The sequence below is a fragment of the Electrophorus electricus genome, unplaced genomic scaffold (assembly GCF_041902795.1).
Source record: "Electrophorus electricus isolate QZ-2024a unplaced genomic scaffold, ASM4190279v1 Scaffold139, whole genome shotgun sequence".
NCBI lineage: Eukaryota > Metazoa > Chordata > Actinopteri > Gymnotiformes > Gymnotidae > Electrophorus > Electrophorus electricus.
In genome coordinates this window covers 147,501-162,500 of record NW_027658421.1, presented here as the reverse complement: position 1 = coordinate 162,500, position 15,000 = coordinate 147,501, and the positions used below count along the sequence as shown (strand labels likewise).

Below are 15,000 nucleotides of genomic sequence, written 5' to 3'. Positions count from 1 at the left end.
CCCGGGCAGACTGTGCGGACCCCACCCGTTTACCTCTTAACGGTTTCACGCCCTGTTGAACTCTCTCTTCAAAGTTCTTTTCAACTTTCCCTTACGGTACTTGTTCGCTATCGGTCTCGTGCCGGTATTTAGCCTTAGATGGAGTTTACCACCCACTTTGGGCTGCATTCCCAAGCAACCCGACTCCGAGAAGACCGCTACCCTGGCGGGGCTGGGGCCATTTACCGGCCTCACACCGTCCACGGGCTGAGCCTCCATCAGAAGGACTCAGGCCCCCGGCCCGCGCCAGGAAGAAAACAGACTTCCATACGCCACAATTCCCCTCGCCCGCACCCGGACGGGGGATTCAGCGCTGGGCTCTTCCCTCTTCGCTCGCCGCTACTGAGGGAATCCTTGTTAGTTTCTTTTCCTCCGCTTAGTAATATGCTTAAATTCAGCGGGTTGTCTCGTCTGATCTGAGGTCGCTCCCGAGTTCGCTCTGGAGGGTTGCCCAGAAGCGTGAACACCGCCGGGTTAGGGGACGAGTCCCTTTTCACCCGGGCTAACGAGGACACAGGTCGGGACGTCACGGACGTGCCACGGACAGGTCGGCCCGTAAGGAAAACGCCAGAGGCAGAGCCACCCGAACCCCGACCCCCCCCACCCCCCCCACCGGGGGAGGGGGGGGGGGAACGCATGTAACAACAACCTCCCTCCGCTCGCGCACGTAACGGAACAGAACAGACACCTTTCCGTGATCCGCCTGCGCAGGGGGTGAGAAAAGAAGCGAAAACGTGGGCAGCCAAAGCGGAGAGAACCCACCGGCAGCCACGCTCGCTTCTTTCTCGGGCGCAGGGGACCACGTTCCTGGCCAGGCCAGGAGCGGAGCCGAAACGAACCGAAACGAACCGAAGCGGGGGAGGAGAAGCTTGTGCACGGAGAACGGGCACTCAACCGCAGCGAACCCACCGACCGGATCTCACCGAGACAGCGACCGGGAACCGTCTGCTTTTAGGAAGACGGAGGCCAGGGGGCACCCCCCCACCTACGAACCTCCAACCGCGGTCCCGCCTGAGAAGGCAGGTCCGACAGATAGGAATAGCGACCCTCAGACAGGCGTAGCCCCGGGATGGACCCGGGGCCGCAATGTGCGTTCGAAATGTCGATGATCAATGTGTCCTGCAATTCACATTAGTTCTCGCAGCTGGCTGCGTTCTTCATCGACGCACGAGCCAAGTGATCCACCGCTAAGAGTTGTACTCTTTTATTTCAGGCTCAGTTTAGGTCTTTCACCACGACTACAAAGACAGGTTTAAAAGGTTTCACCAACCGGTCAGGCGCCCCCGTCTGCGAGTGTTGAAACGGGCGCGGGGTTGCGCTTTGCCCACACGCCCCACGTGGCAGACGAGTCAGTCTTTGAACCGCGGCCCTCCGCGCCCGCCCCGTCCGACCCCTCGAAAGGGGTGGAACTCACGTAGCGTGGGCCAAGCCCTAGGTACCTGCCGGGGGTCCCCCTGAGACTCCTTTCTGAGAGAGAGAAGCAGGGGAACCGGCTGCGCCACCCACCACCACCACGCCCCAGGACGCCGGTGGGCGGACGAACACAGGAAGGGCCATGGCCTGCCCCACGAGGAGCAGCGCTCGCAACCCCCCCCGGAAAGTCCGCTCGTCAGCGAGCAAGGGGACGGGGATGAATGACAAGGACAACAAAATAGGAAAACCCCTCGCGGTGGACGGAGGCAGCGGCCGTGCGAGCGAGAGGGAGGGCGCGGGACGGACCCGTACGACCCGCTCGACTCGCAGGCGCTTCTCCTGCCGGCAAGGTGAGGGGAAACCGGCCTTCGCCCGACGAGCGGGGACGCCGAGTTTTTTGAACGACGCGTCTCTCGCGCTGGAACCCAGAGAATACCGGGGCCTGCGGGGGGGGGGTGCTGAAGGACGACGCGGAGGAAGAGGCGGAGGACGAGGAAGGGGTGGGAGGGACTAGGCTCCTCCTTTATGCCTTCTGTCCAGCCTGACCTGCAAGCGACCACGTGTAACAGCAACCCCGAAGACCCTTTCGACCCTGGGCCCCGACGCGGGGGGACGGCGAAGTCGAGGGGGTCGGGAGAGGAGGCACGCCGGACAGCGTTACCCGTTAATGATCCTTTCGCAGGTTCACCTACGAAAACCTTGTTACGACTTTTACTTCCTCTAGATAGTCAAGTTTGATCGACTTCTCGGCGCTCCGCCAAGGCCCGCGAGGAGCCCCGGCGGGGCCGATCCGAGGACCTCACTAAACCATCCGATCGGTAGTAGCGACGGGCGGTGTGTACAAAGGGCAGGGACTTAATCAACGCGAGCTTATGACCCGCGCTTACTGGGAATTCCTCGTTCATGGGGAATAATTGCAATCCCCAGTCCCCATCACGAATGGGGTTCAGCGGATTACCCGCACCTCTCGGTGTAGGGTAGGCACACGCTGATCCAACCATTGTGGCGCGCGTGCAGCCCCGGACATCTAAGGGCATCACAGACCTGTTATTGCTCCATCTCGCGTGGCTGAACGCCACTTGTCCCTCTAAGAAGTTTGACGCCGACCGCGGAGGGCCGCGTAACTATTTAGCATGCCGGAGTCTCGTTCGTTATCGGAATTAACCAGACAAATCGCTCCACCAACTAAGAACGGCCATGCACCACCACCCACAGAATCGAGAAAGAGCTATCAATCTGTCAATCCTTTCCGTGTCCGGGCCGGGTGAGGTTTCCCGTGTTGAGTCAAATTAAGCCGCAGGCTCCACTCCTGGTGGTGCCCTTCCGTCAATTCCTTTAAGTTTCAGCTTTGCAACCATACTCCCCCCGGAACCCACAGACTCGTGGTTTCCCTCACGCTGCCCGGCGGGTCATGGGAATAACGCCGCCGGATCGCGGGTCGGCATAGTTTACGGTCGGAACTACGACGGTATCTGATCGTCTTCGAACCTCCGACTTTCGTTCTTGATTAATGAAAACATTCTTGGCAAATGCTTTCGCTTTCGTCCGTCTTGCGCCGGTCCAAGAATTTCACCTCTAGCGGCGCAATACGAATGCCCCCGGCCGTCCCTCTTAATCATGGCCCTGGTTCAGGAAACCCACAAAATAGAACCGGAGTCCTATTCCATTATTCCTAGCTCAGGTATTCAGGCGAGAAGCGGGCCCGCTTTGAACACTCTAATTTTTTCAAAGTAAACGCTCCGAGCCCCGTCCGGACACCCAGCCAAGGGCATCCGGGGGGCACCGGGAGACAGGGTCTGAGACAGGCGGTGGCACGCCTCGCGGCGGACCGCCAGCCCACTCCCGACATCCAACTACGAGCTTTTTAACTGCAGCAACTTTAATATACGCTATTGGAGCTGGAATTACCGCGGCTGCTGGCACCAGACTTGCCCTCCAATGGGTCCTCACCCATGGGTTTAGGATACGCTCATTCCGATTACAGGGCCTCGAAAGAGACCTGTATCGTTATTTTTCGTCACTACCTCCCCGTGTCGGGAATGGGTAATTTGCGCGCCTGCTGCCTTCCTTGGATGTGGTAGCCGTTTCTCAGGCTCCCTCTCCGGAATCGAACCCTGATTCCCCGTTACCCGTGGTCACCATGGTAGCCGACTATGGTACCATCGAAAGTTGATAGGGCAGACATTCGAATGAGACGTCGCCGCCGCGGAGGGCGCGCGATCGGCCCGAGGTTATCTAGAGTCACCAAAGCGGCCGGGGGGCCCGAGCCCCCCGGATGGGTTTTGGGTCTGATAAATGCACGCATCCCCCGAAGGGTCAGCGCTCGTTTGCATGTATTAGCTCTAGAATTACCACAGTTATCCGAGTAACGTGTGGAGCGATCAAAGGAACCATAACTGATTTAATGAGCCATTCGCAGTTTCACTGTACCGGCCGTGTGCACTTAGACCTGCATGGCTTAATCTTTGAGACAAGCATATGTTACTGGCAGGATCAACCAGGTAGTTTGCACCGTGGTCTGGGATGAACCACGAGTGACATCCGCCTCCCCTTCCGGGGGCTAGGAAGCAGCGGGTTGTAAGTGCGTGCGCCGTCAGGTCCAGACGCCATACAGGGCTACCCAGGACAGCTTCCGCGGCCAGTGTAAACGTGCTCGCGCACCGCCCTCTGGCCTTCGGACGCCGACCTCTCACCTTGATGCAAAGCTGTCCCATCCGGTCATGCCCGCACCGTACCCCGTCCACCTCCTCCGGAGGTGCGGACGGCCGACTCCAGGTGCTTTCGGCGTTCCCTCTCTTCACGCCGTTTTGATTTTCGTGGGCCGCTGGTGGGGGGACAAGGGAAAGACCTCGTCGAATTCCCTCCCCCCTAGCCTCGCTCAACCTACGTTTCGTGATGTAACCAAGAAGAGTGATTCGTGGGCCCAGGTAGGTTTGAAGAGGAGGCCAACAAAGCAGGGCACTCCCTTCCTCCCAAACCACAGACACCAGTATAGGACAACTGAGTAGACAGACTGGCCGTCTGAGTCTCCCCCAGAGAGTTCTGGGATGGGTTACAAATAACCCCCACCCCCCATCAGAGGCTTGACCCGCTAGAACCAGGGAGGATCTGTCAAAACCGCTCTCCACATCAGAAGTTCTGGATCAGCCGGGGCTGGTCGGCAGACGTCCACCTAAGGCCGTGGCCTAACCCCGTGTGGGGGGATAGCGCTCGCACCCGTACACGTGGACACCCGCTCGTCAAATGGCTGGCTCCTCACTTACCGTAGGGGGAATGGTTTGCCTACCCCTGGCGGGTCTGGTACTCCACTCTACCAAACAAGGAAGCAACACACCAATAGACCCCTGCAACACCGGGCAGCTTTGGGCAGTGTCACTACACTCCTCCTTGTTCTTCACGTTCCTTCCGTGGTGATTTTTTTTTTTTTTTCGTGGCCATTGCCGTGCATGGCTTCCCCATCGCTTTGCATGCTCTCCATTGCCTCGTGCTGCTTCACCATTGGTCTCACCTGGAGACCGAAGCCGCTCTCCCAGTAACCCGATGGTACCTGGCCAGAAAACCCCGTGCCCGATTTCATCTAGGACAAGGGCCAAACCACAGACCGTGCCCGTCCAGGGTCAACCCCTGGTCGGACAGGCCTGGTGGGTCGATACCATGGATGTGGCAGGCCGACGAGAATCCACTGGTACATTTACAAACACGCCCACCCTGGTGGCATGGCTGTACGACCCATCGTCGAAGCACGCTGCGGCGGACTGAGCCATTGGATCCAGTTGCCTGGGCGTACACTCAGCCCAACAGACGCACTCGGGTCGGGGAGAGCAAAGCAGACTGTGTGCCTGGATGTGCCCACTTCCATAGGGGAATCGGCATGATGGTTCACTTAACCCGAGGAGGGCTCCCCTCGCGGGATAAGCACCCCCCTCGGGGGATGGGGGGGGGGGGGGGGCATCCAGAGCACACCACTTTCCGGTAGGGGACAGGCGTTTGATCATGTGTCCGAGGGAGAGCTCCCCTTGCCGGCCGAACACCCCTCGGACTCCCCTTGGGCTTCCAGAGAACGCCACTGGATGAATTTAGTGCTTGGACCCCATTGATTCTCTTTGCTCTCCCATATACCCGACGGGACCTATTTGCAAAACCCCGTGCCAACCAGACCTCCAGGAAGGGGGCTGGCGGCTAACCATGCCCAGCAGGGTGCACCCTGGTCGGACACTTTGGGAGGGTCGAGAGCCTGGAAGTGCCACCCGGGGGAGTAATTCTGATTTCCGTTTTAATGCACTCAGGGACAGCCCGAGGACCTCTGTAGTGCACCTGAGGCGGACTGAGCCGTCGGGTCCAGGGGTCTGGAGTTCGGAACCTCCAGGGTTCACCTGGCTGTTCTCTTAGCCCGGCAGGGTGCACCCTGGTCGGACACTTTGGGAGGGTCGAGAGCCTGGATGTGCCACCCCGACGAGTAATGAGTTTTCCCTTCGTATCTCTTCCGGACCAGGTCCGATTCGCACGAAACTCGCTGGGCATGGCCAGGAGCGCCCCCTGCTGCCCACGCCACCGTCCCCGCGCTTCTACTCCCGAGGGCCGAGGAGACAGCGAAGCGTGGGTCGGGTCGCCTGCTTCCAGGGTCTCCCTGGTACTCTCCAGTCTCCCGAGTCCATCGGGTCCGACCTCGTATTTTTAGCCCAGACGGGGAATGAGAAAGGGGCCCCCGACCGCCCGAGGGCGGGCGCTCGCTTCTCAGCCTAGGAACGTCCGATTCCCACGAAACTTTTACGCCAGACGTTCCTGGCAGCGAGCGCGTTCAAAGGTGACCCGCGCTGCTTCTCTCCTCCCAAGGGCCGAAGAGATATTCGTCTTCAAACCCGACCGGCCCTGTGTTTGCCGCCCCGGCGGTTTTAAAAAATCATAGCGTAAAAACGGTGGGTGCGCTTCGCCTGCCGCTTGGACAGCGTTAAACGGCAGCCCCGGCTCTTTCCAAAGGGCCCTCAACCGACTTTCTGCTCCCAAGGAGCCCAGAGATATGAAACCGAAAAATCAAAACCCCGTGCCAACCAGACCTCCAGGAAGGGGGCTGGCGGCTAACCATGCCCGGCAGGGTGCACCCTGGTCGGACGCTTTGGGAGGGTCGAGAGCCTGGATGTGCCACCCCGACGAGTAATGAGTTTTCCCTTCGTATCTCTTCCGGACCAGGTCCGATTCGCACGAAACTCGCTGGGCATGGCCAGGAGCGCCCCCTGCTGCCCACGCCACCGTCCCCGCGCTTCTACTCCCGAGGGCCGAGGAGACAGCGAAGCGTGGGTCGGGTCGCCTGCTTCCAGGGTCTCCCTGGTACTCTCCAGTCTCCCGAGTCCATCGGGTCCGACCTCGTATTTTTAGCCCAGACGGGGAATGAGAAAGGGGCCCCCGACCGCCCGAGGGCGGGCGCTCGCTTCTCAGCCTAGGAACGTCCGATTCCCACGAAACTTTTACGCCAGACGTTCCTGGCAGCGAGCGCGTTCAAAGGTGACCCGCGCTGCTTCTCTCCTCCCAAGGGCCGAAGAGATATTCGTCTTCAAACCCGACCGGCCCTGTGTTTGCCGCCCCGGCGGTTTTAAAAAATCATAGCGTAAAAACGGTGGGTGCGCTTCGCCTGCCGCTTGGACAGCGTTAAACGGCAGCCCCGGCTCTTTCCAAAGGGCCCTCAACCGACTTTCTGCTCCCAAGGAGCCCAGAGATATGAAACCGAAAAATCAAAACCCCGTGCCAACCAGACCTCCAGGAAGGGGGCTGGCGGCTAACCATGCCCGGCAGGGTGCACCCTGGTCGGACGCTTTGGGAGGGTCGAGAGCCTGGATGTGCCACCCCGACGAGTAATGAGTTTTCCCTTCGTATCTCTTCCGGACCAGGTCCGATTCGCACGAAACTCGCTGGGCATGGCCAGGAGCGCCCCCTGCTGCCCACGCCACCGTCCCCGCGCTTCTACTCCCGAGGGCCGAGGAGACAGCGAAGCGTGGGTCGGGTCGCCTGCTTCCAGGGTCTCCCTGGTACTCTCCAGTCTCCCGAGTCCATCGGGTCCGACCTCGTATTTTTAGCCCAGACGGGGAATGAGAAAGGGGCCCCCGACCGCCCGAGGGCGGGCGCTCGCTTCTCAGCCTAGGAACGTCCGATTCCCACGAAACTTTTACGCCAGACGTTCCTGGCAGCGAGCGCGTTCAAAGGTGACCCGCGCTGCTTCTCTCCTCCCAAGGGCCGAAGAGATATTCGTCTTCAAACCCGACCGGCCCTGTGTTTGCCGCCCCGGCGGTTTTAAAAAATCATAGCGTAAAAACGGTGGGTGCGCTTCGCCTGCCGCTTGGACAGCGTTAAACGGCAGCCCCGGCTCTTTCCAAAGGGCCCTCAACCGACTTTCTGCTCCCAAGGAGCCCAGAGATATGAAACCGATAAATCAAAACCCCGTGCCAACCAGACCTCCAGGAAGGGGGCTGGCGGCTAACCATGCCCGGCAGGGTGCACCCTGGTCGGACGCTTTGGGAGGGTCGAGAGCCTGGATGTGCCACCCCGACGAGTAATGAGTTTTCCCTTCGTATCTCTTCCGGACCAGGTCCGATTCGCACGAAACTCGCTGGGCATGGCCAGGAGCGCCCCCTGCTGCCCACGCCACCGTCCCCGCGCTTCTACTCCCGAGGGCCGAGGAGACAGCGAAGCGTGGGTCGGGTCGCCTGCTTCCAGGGTCTCCCTGGTACTCTCCAGTCTCCCGAGTCCATCGGGTCCGACCTCGTATTTTTAGCCCAGACGGGGAATGAGAAAGGGGCCCCCGACCGCCCGAGGGCGGGCGCTCGCTTCTCAGCCTAGGAACGTCCGATTCCCACGAAACTTTTACGCCAGACGTTCCTGGCAGCGAGCGCGTTCAAAGGTGACCCGCGCTGCTTCTCTCCTCCCAAGGGCCGAAGAGATATTCGTCTTCAAACCCGACCGGCCCTGTGTTTGCCGCCCCGGCGGTTTTAAAAAATCATAGCGTAAAAACGGTGGGTGCGCTTCGCCTGCCGCTTGGACAGCGTTAAACGGCAGCCCCGGCTCTTTCCAAAGGGCCCTCAACCGACTTTCTGCTCCCAAGGAGCCCAGAGATATGAAACCGATAAATCAAAACCCCGTGCCAACCAGACCTCCAGGAAGGGGGCTGGCGGCTAACCATGCCCGGCAGGGTGCACCCTGGTCGGACGCTTTGGGAGGGTCGAGAGCCTGGATGTGCCACCCCGACGAGTAATGAGTTTTCCCTTCGTATCTCTTCCGGACCAGGTCCGATTCGCACGAAACTCGCTGGGCATGGCCAGGAGCGCCCCCTGCTGCCCAGGCCTGGCTCTGGGCCTGGGCACACTTCATTCACTTTGTACCTTTAAATCATACTACTACTACTACTACTACCACCAGAATTCCAGGGCCAAGAGGTCACACAGTCATACACAGCAAAGTAGCTCTGGGCCTGGGCACACTTCAAGAAGTTTGTCCCTTTATATAAGCCTAGAAATAGACTTCCAGGCCCAAGAGTTCAAACACATTCATGCCCAGCAAAGTAGCTCTGGGCCTGGGCACACTTCAATCACTTTGTGCCTTTAAATCATACTACTACTACCAGACTTCCAGGCCCAAGAGGTCAAACACAGTCATGCCCAGCAAAGTAGCTCTGGGCCTGGGCACACTTCATTCACTTTGTGCCTTTAAATCATACTACTACTACCACCAGAATTCCAGGGCCAAGAGGTCACACAGTCATACACAGCAAAGTAGCTCTGGGCCTGGGCACACTTCAAGAAGTTTGACCCTTTATATAAGCCTAGAAATAGACTTCCAGAGCCAAGAGGTCAAACACAGTCATGCACAGCAAAGTAGCTCTGGGCCTGGGCACACTTCAAGCACTTTGTGCCTTTAAATCATACTACTACTACTACTACTACTACTACTACTACTACTACCAGACTTCCAGGCCCAAGAGTTCAAACACATTCATGCCCAGCAAAGTAGCTCTGGGCCTGGGCACACTTCATTCACTTTGTGCCTTTAAATCATACTACTACTACCACCAGACTTCCAGGGCCAAGAGGTCAACCACAGTCATGCACAGCAAAGTAGCTCTGGGCCTGGGCACACTTCAAGATGTTTGACCCTTTATATAAGCCTAGAAATAGACTTCCAGGCCCAAGAGTTCAAACACATTCATGCCCAGCAAAGTAGCTCTGGGCCTGGGCACACTTCAATCACTTTGTGCCTTTAAATCATACTACTACTACCACCAGACTTCCAGGCCCAAGAGGTCAAACACAGTCATGCCCAGCAAAGTAGCTCTGGGCCTGGGCACACTTCAATCACTTTGTGCCTTTAAATCATACTACTACTACCACCAGACTTCCAGGCCCTGGAGGTCACACCTTCATGCCTAGCAAGGTTGCTTTACACCTGCGCACACTTCAGACCGTTTCACTCTTTTAATCCTTCAAAGTACCACATTTCCAGACCCAAGAGGTCACAGAATCATGCCCAGCAAAGTAGCTCTGGGCCTGGGCACACTTCAATCACTTTGTGCCTTTAAATCATACTACTACTACCAGACTTCCAGGCCCCAGAGGTCAAACACAGTCATGCCCAGCAAAGTAGCTCTGGGCCTGGGCACACTTCAAGAAGTTTGACTCTTTATATAAGCCTAGAAATAGACTTCCAGAGCCAAGAGGTCAAACACAGTCATGCACAGCAAAGTAGCTCTGGGCCTGGGCACACTTCATTCACTTTGTACCTTTAAATCATACTACTACTACCAGACTTCCAGGCCCAAGAGTTCAAACACATTCATGCCCAGCAAAGTAGCTCTGGGCCTGGGCACACTTCAATCACTTTGTGTCTTTAAATCATACTACTACTACCAGACTTCCAGGCCCCAGAGGTCAAACACAGTCATGCCCAGCAAAGTAGCTCTGGGCCTGGGCACACTTCAAGAAGTTTGACCCTTTATATAAGCCTAGAAATAGACTTTCAGGCCCAAGAGGTCAAACACAGTCATGCCCAGCAAAGTAGCTGTGGGCCTGGGCACACTTCATTCACTTTGTACCTTTAAATCATACTACTACTACTACTACTACTACTACTACTACTACTACTACTACTACCAGACTTCCAGGCCCAAGAGGTCAAACACAGTCATGCCCAGCAAAGTAGCTCTGGGCCTGGGCACACTTCAAGAAGTTTGACCCTTTATATAAGCCTAGAAATAGACTTCCAGGCCCAAGAGTTCAAACACATTCATGCCCAGCAAAGTAGCTCTGGGCCTGGGCACACTTCAATCACTTTGTGCCTTTAAATCATACTACTACTACCAGACTTCCAGGCCCCAGAGGTCAAACACAGTCATGCCCAGCAAAGTAGCTCTGGGCCTGGGCACACTTCAAGAAGTTTGACCCTTTATATAAGCCTAGAAATAGACTTCCAGAGCCAAGAGGTCAAACACAGTCATGCCCAGCAAAGTAGCTCTGGGCCTGGGCACACTTCAATCACTTTGTGCCTTTAAATCATACTACTACTACCACCAGACTTCCAGGCCCAAGAGGTCAAACACAGTCATGCCCAGCAAAGTAGCTCTGGGCCTGGGCACACTTCAATCACTTTGTGCCTTTAAATCATACTACTACTACCACCAGACTTCCAGGCCCTGGAGGTCACACCTTCATGCCTAGCAAGGTTGCTTTACACCTGCGCACACTTCAGACCGTTTCACTCTTTTAATCCTTCAAAGTACCACATTTCCAGACCCAAGAGGTCACAGAATCATGCCCAGCAAAGTAGCTCTGGGCCTGGGCACACTTCAATCACTTTGTGCCTTTAAATCATACTACTACTACCAGACTTCCAGGCCCCAGAGGTCAAACACAGTCATGCCCAGCAAAGTAGCTCTGGGCCTGGGCACACTTCAAGAAGTTTGACCCTTTATATAAGCCTAGAAATAGACTTCCAGAGCCAAGAGGTCAAACACAGTCATGCACAGCAAAGTAGCTCTGGGCCTGGGCACACTTCATTCACTTTGTACCTTTAAATCATACTACTACTACCAGACTTCCAGGCCCAAGAGTTCAAACACATTCATGCCCAGCAAAGTAGCTCTGGGCCTGGGCACACTTCAATCACTTTGTGTCTTTAAATCATACTACTACTACCAGACTTCCAGGCCCCAGAGGTCAAACACAGTCATGCCCAGCAAAGTAGCTCTGGGCCTGGGCACACTTCAAGAAGTTTGACCCTTTATATAAGCCTAGAAATAGACTTTCAGGCCCAAGAGGTCAAACACAGTCATGCCCAGCAAAGTAGCTGTGGGCCTGGGCACACTTCATTCACTTTGTACCTTTAAATCATACTACTACTACTACTACTACTACTACTACTACTACTACTACTACTACTACCAGACTTCCAGGCCCAAGAGGTCAAACACAGTCATGCCCAGCAAAGTAGCTCTGGGCCTGGGCACACTTCAAGAAGTTTGACCCTTTATATAAGCCTAGAAATAGACTTCCAGGCCCAAGAGTTCAAACACATTCATGCCCAGCAAAGTAGCTCTGGGCCTGGGCACACTTCAATCACTTTGTGCCTTTAAATCATACTACTACTACCAGACTTCCAGGCCCCAGAGGTCAAACACAGTCATGCCCAGCAAAGTAGCTCTGGGCCTGGGCACACTTCAAGAAGTTTGACCCTTTATATAAGCCTAGAAATAGACTTCCAGAGCCAAGAGGTCAAACACAGTCATGCCCAGCAAAGTAGCTCTGGGCCTGGGCACACTTCAATCACTTTGTGCCTTTAAATCATACTACTACTACCACCAGACTTCCAGGCCCAAGAGGTCAAACACAGTCATGCCCAGCAAAGTAGCTCTGGGCCTGGGCACACTTCAATCACTTTGTGCCTTTAAATCATACTACTACTACCACCAGACTTCCAGGCCCTGGAGGTCACACCTTCATGCCTAGCAAGGTTGCTTTACACCTGCGCACACTTCAGACCGTTTCACTCTTTTAATCCTTCAAAGTACCACATTTCCAGACCCAAGAGGTCACAGAATCATGCCCAGCAAAGTAGCTCTGGGCCTGGGCACACTTCAATCACTTTGTGCCTTTAAATCATACTACTACTACCAGACTTCCAGGCCCCAGAGGTCAAACACAGTCATGCCCAGCAAAGTAGCTCTGGGCCTGGGCACACTTCAAGAAGTTTGACCCTTTATATAAGCCTAGAAATAGACTTCCAGAGCCAAGAGGTCAAACACAGTCATGCACAGCAAAGTAGCTCTGGGCCTGGGCACACTTCATTCACTTTGTACCTTTAAATCATACTACTACTACCAGACTTCCAGGCCCAAGAGTTCAAACACATTCATGCCCAGCAAAGTAGCTCTGGGCCTGGGCACACTTCAATCACTTTGTGTCTTTAAATCATACTACTACTACCAGACTTCCAGGCCCCAGAGGTCAAACACAGTCATGCCCAGCAAAGTAGCTCTGGGCCTGGGCACACTTCAAGAAGTTTGACCCTTTATATAAGCCTAGAAATAGACTTTCAGGCCCAAGAGGTCAAACACAGTCATGCCCAGCAAAGTAGCTGTGGGCCTGGGCACACTTCATTCACTTTGTACCTTTAAATCATACTACTACTACTACTACTACTACTACTACTACTACTACTACTACTACCAGACTTCCAGGCCCAAGAGGTCAAACACAGTCATGCCCAGCAAAGTAGCTCTGGGCCTGGGCACACTTCAAGAAGTTTGACCCTTTATATAAGCCTAGAAATAGACTTCCAGGCCCAAGAGTTCAAACACATTCATGCCCAGCAAAGTAGCTCTGGGCCTGGGCACACTTCAATCACTTTGTGCCTTTAAATCATACTACTACTACCAGACTTCCAGGCCCCAGAGGTCAAACACAGTCATGCCCAGCAAAGTAGCTCTGGGCCTGGGCACACTTCAAGAAGTTTGACCCTTTATATAAGCCTAGAAATAGACTTCCAGAGCCAAGAGGTCAAACACAGTCATGCCCAGCAAAGTAGCTCTGGGCCTGGGCACACTTCATTCACTTTGTACCTTTAAATCATACTACTACTACCAGACTTCCAGGCCCAAGACGTCAAACACAGTCATGCCCAGCAAAGTAGCTCTGGGCCTGGGCACACTTCATTCACTTTGTACCTTTAAATCATACTACTACTACTACTACTACTACTACTACTACTACTACTACCAGACTTCCAGGCCCAAGAGGTCAAACACAGTCATGCCCAGCAAAGTAGCTCTGGGCCTGGGCACACTTCAATCACTTTGTGCCTTTAAATCATACTACTACTACCAGACTTCCAGGCCCCAGAGGTCAAACACAGTCATGCCCAGCAAAGTAGCTCTGGGCCTGGGCACACTTCAAGAAGTTTGACCCTTTATATAAGCCTAGAAATAGACTTCCAGAGCCAAGAGGTCAAACACAGTCATGCCCAGCAAAGTAGCTCTGGGCCTGGGCACACTTCATTCACTTTGTACCTTTAAATCATACTACTACTACTACTACTACTACTACTACTACTACTACTACTACTACCAGACTTCCAGGCCCAAGAGTTCAAACACATTCATGCCCAGCAAAGTAGCTCTGGGCCTGGGCACACTTCAATCACTTTGTGCCTTTAAATCATACTACTACTACCACCAGACTTCCAGGCCCAAGAGGTCAAACACAGTCATGCCCAGCAAAGTAGCTCTGGGCCTGGGCACACTTCAATCACTTTGTGCCTTTAAATCATACTACTACTACCAGACTTCCAGGCCCAAGAGTTCAAACACATTCATGCCCAGCAAAGTAGCTCTGGGCCTGGGCACACTTCAATCACTTTGTGCCTTTAAATCATACTACTACTACTACCACCAGACTTCCAGACCCAAGAGGTCAAACACAGTCATGCCCAGCAAAGTAGCTCTGGGCCTGGGCACACTTCAAGAAGTTTGACCCTTTATATAAGCCTAGAAATAGACTTCCAGGCCCAAGAGGTCAAACACAGTCATGCCCAGCAAAGTAGCTCTGGGCCTGGGCACACTTCATTCACTTTGTACCTTTAAATCATACTACTACTACTACTACTACTACTACTACTACTACTACTACCAGACTTCCAGGCCCAAGAGGTCAAACACAGTCATGCCCAGCAAAGTAGCTCTGGGCCTGGGCACACTTCATTCACTTTGTGCCTTTAAATCATACTACTACTACCACCAGACTTCCAGGCCCAAGAGGTCAAACACAGTCATGCCCAGCAAAGTAGCTCTGGGCCTGGGCACACTTCAATCACTTTGTGCCTTTAAATCATACTACTACTACCACCAGACTTCCAGGCCCTGGAGGTCACACCTTCATGCCTAGCAAGGTTGCTTTACACCTGCGCACACTTCAGACCGTTTCACTCTTTTAATCATTCAAAGTACCACATTTCCAGACCCAAGAGGTCACAGAATCATACCCAGCAAAGTAGCTCTGGGCCTGGGCGGACCATGCA

At 54.8% G+C, this 15,000-nt stretch overlaps 3 non-coding genes across 3 annotated transcripts in view; all 3 read right to left on the bottom strand.

Moving 5' to 3' along the window:
* Positions 1-464, bottom strand: part of LOC145654629 (28S ribosomal RNA) — a 4,149-nt gene extending 3,685 nt beyond the window's left edge. Inside the window, exon 1 of the ribosomal RNA XR_014120837.1 lies at positions 1-464. This exon is cut by the window's left edge and continues 3,685 nt beyond it. This is a non-coding gene — a ribosomal RNA (28S ribosomal RNA).
* A 617-nt stretch (positions 465-1,081) lies between these two features.
* On the bottom strand, positions 1,082-1,235 carry LOC145654608 (5.8S ribosomal RNA). The gene has a single exon (XR_014120816.1). It is a non-coding gene; the product is annotated as a 5.8S ribosomal RNA (ribosomal RNA).
* An 882-nt stretch (positions 1,236-2,117) lies between these two features.
* On the bottom strand, positions 2,118-3,956 carry LOC145654619 (18S ribosomal RNA). Its single transcript, XR_014120827.1, has one exon. It is a non-coding gene; the product is annotated as an 18S ribosomal RNA (ribosomal RNA).
* Between the last annotated feature and the right edge of the window lie 11,044 nt (positions 3,957-15,000).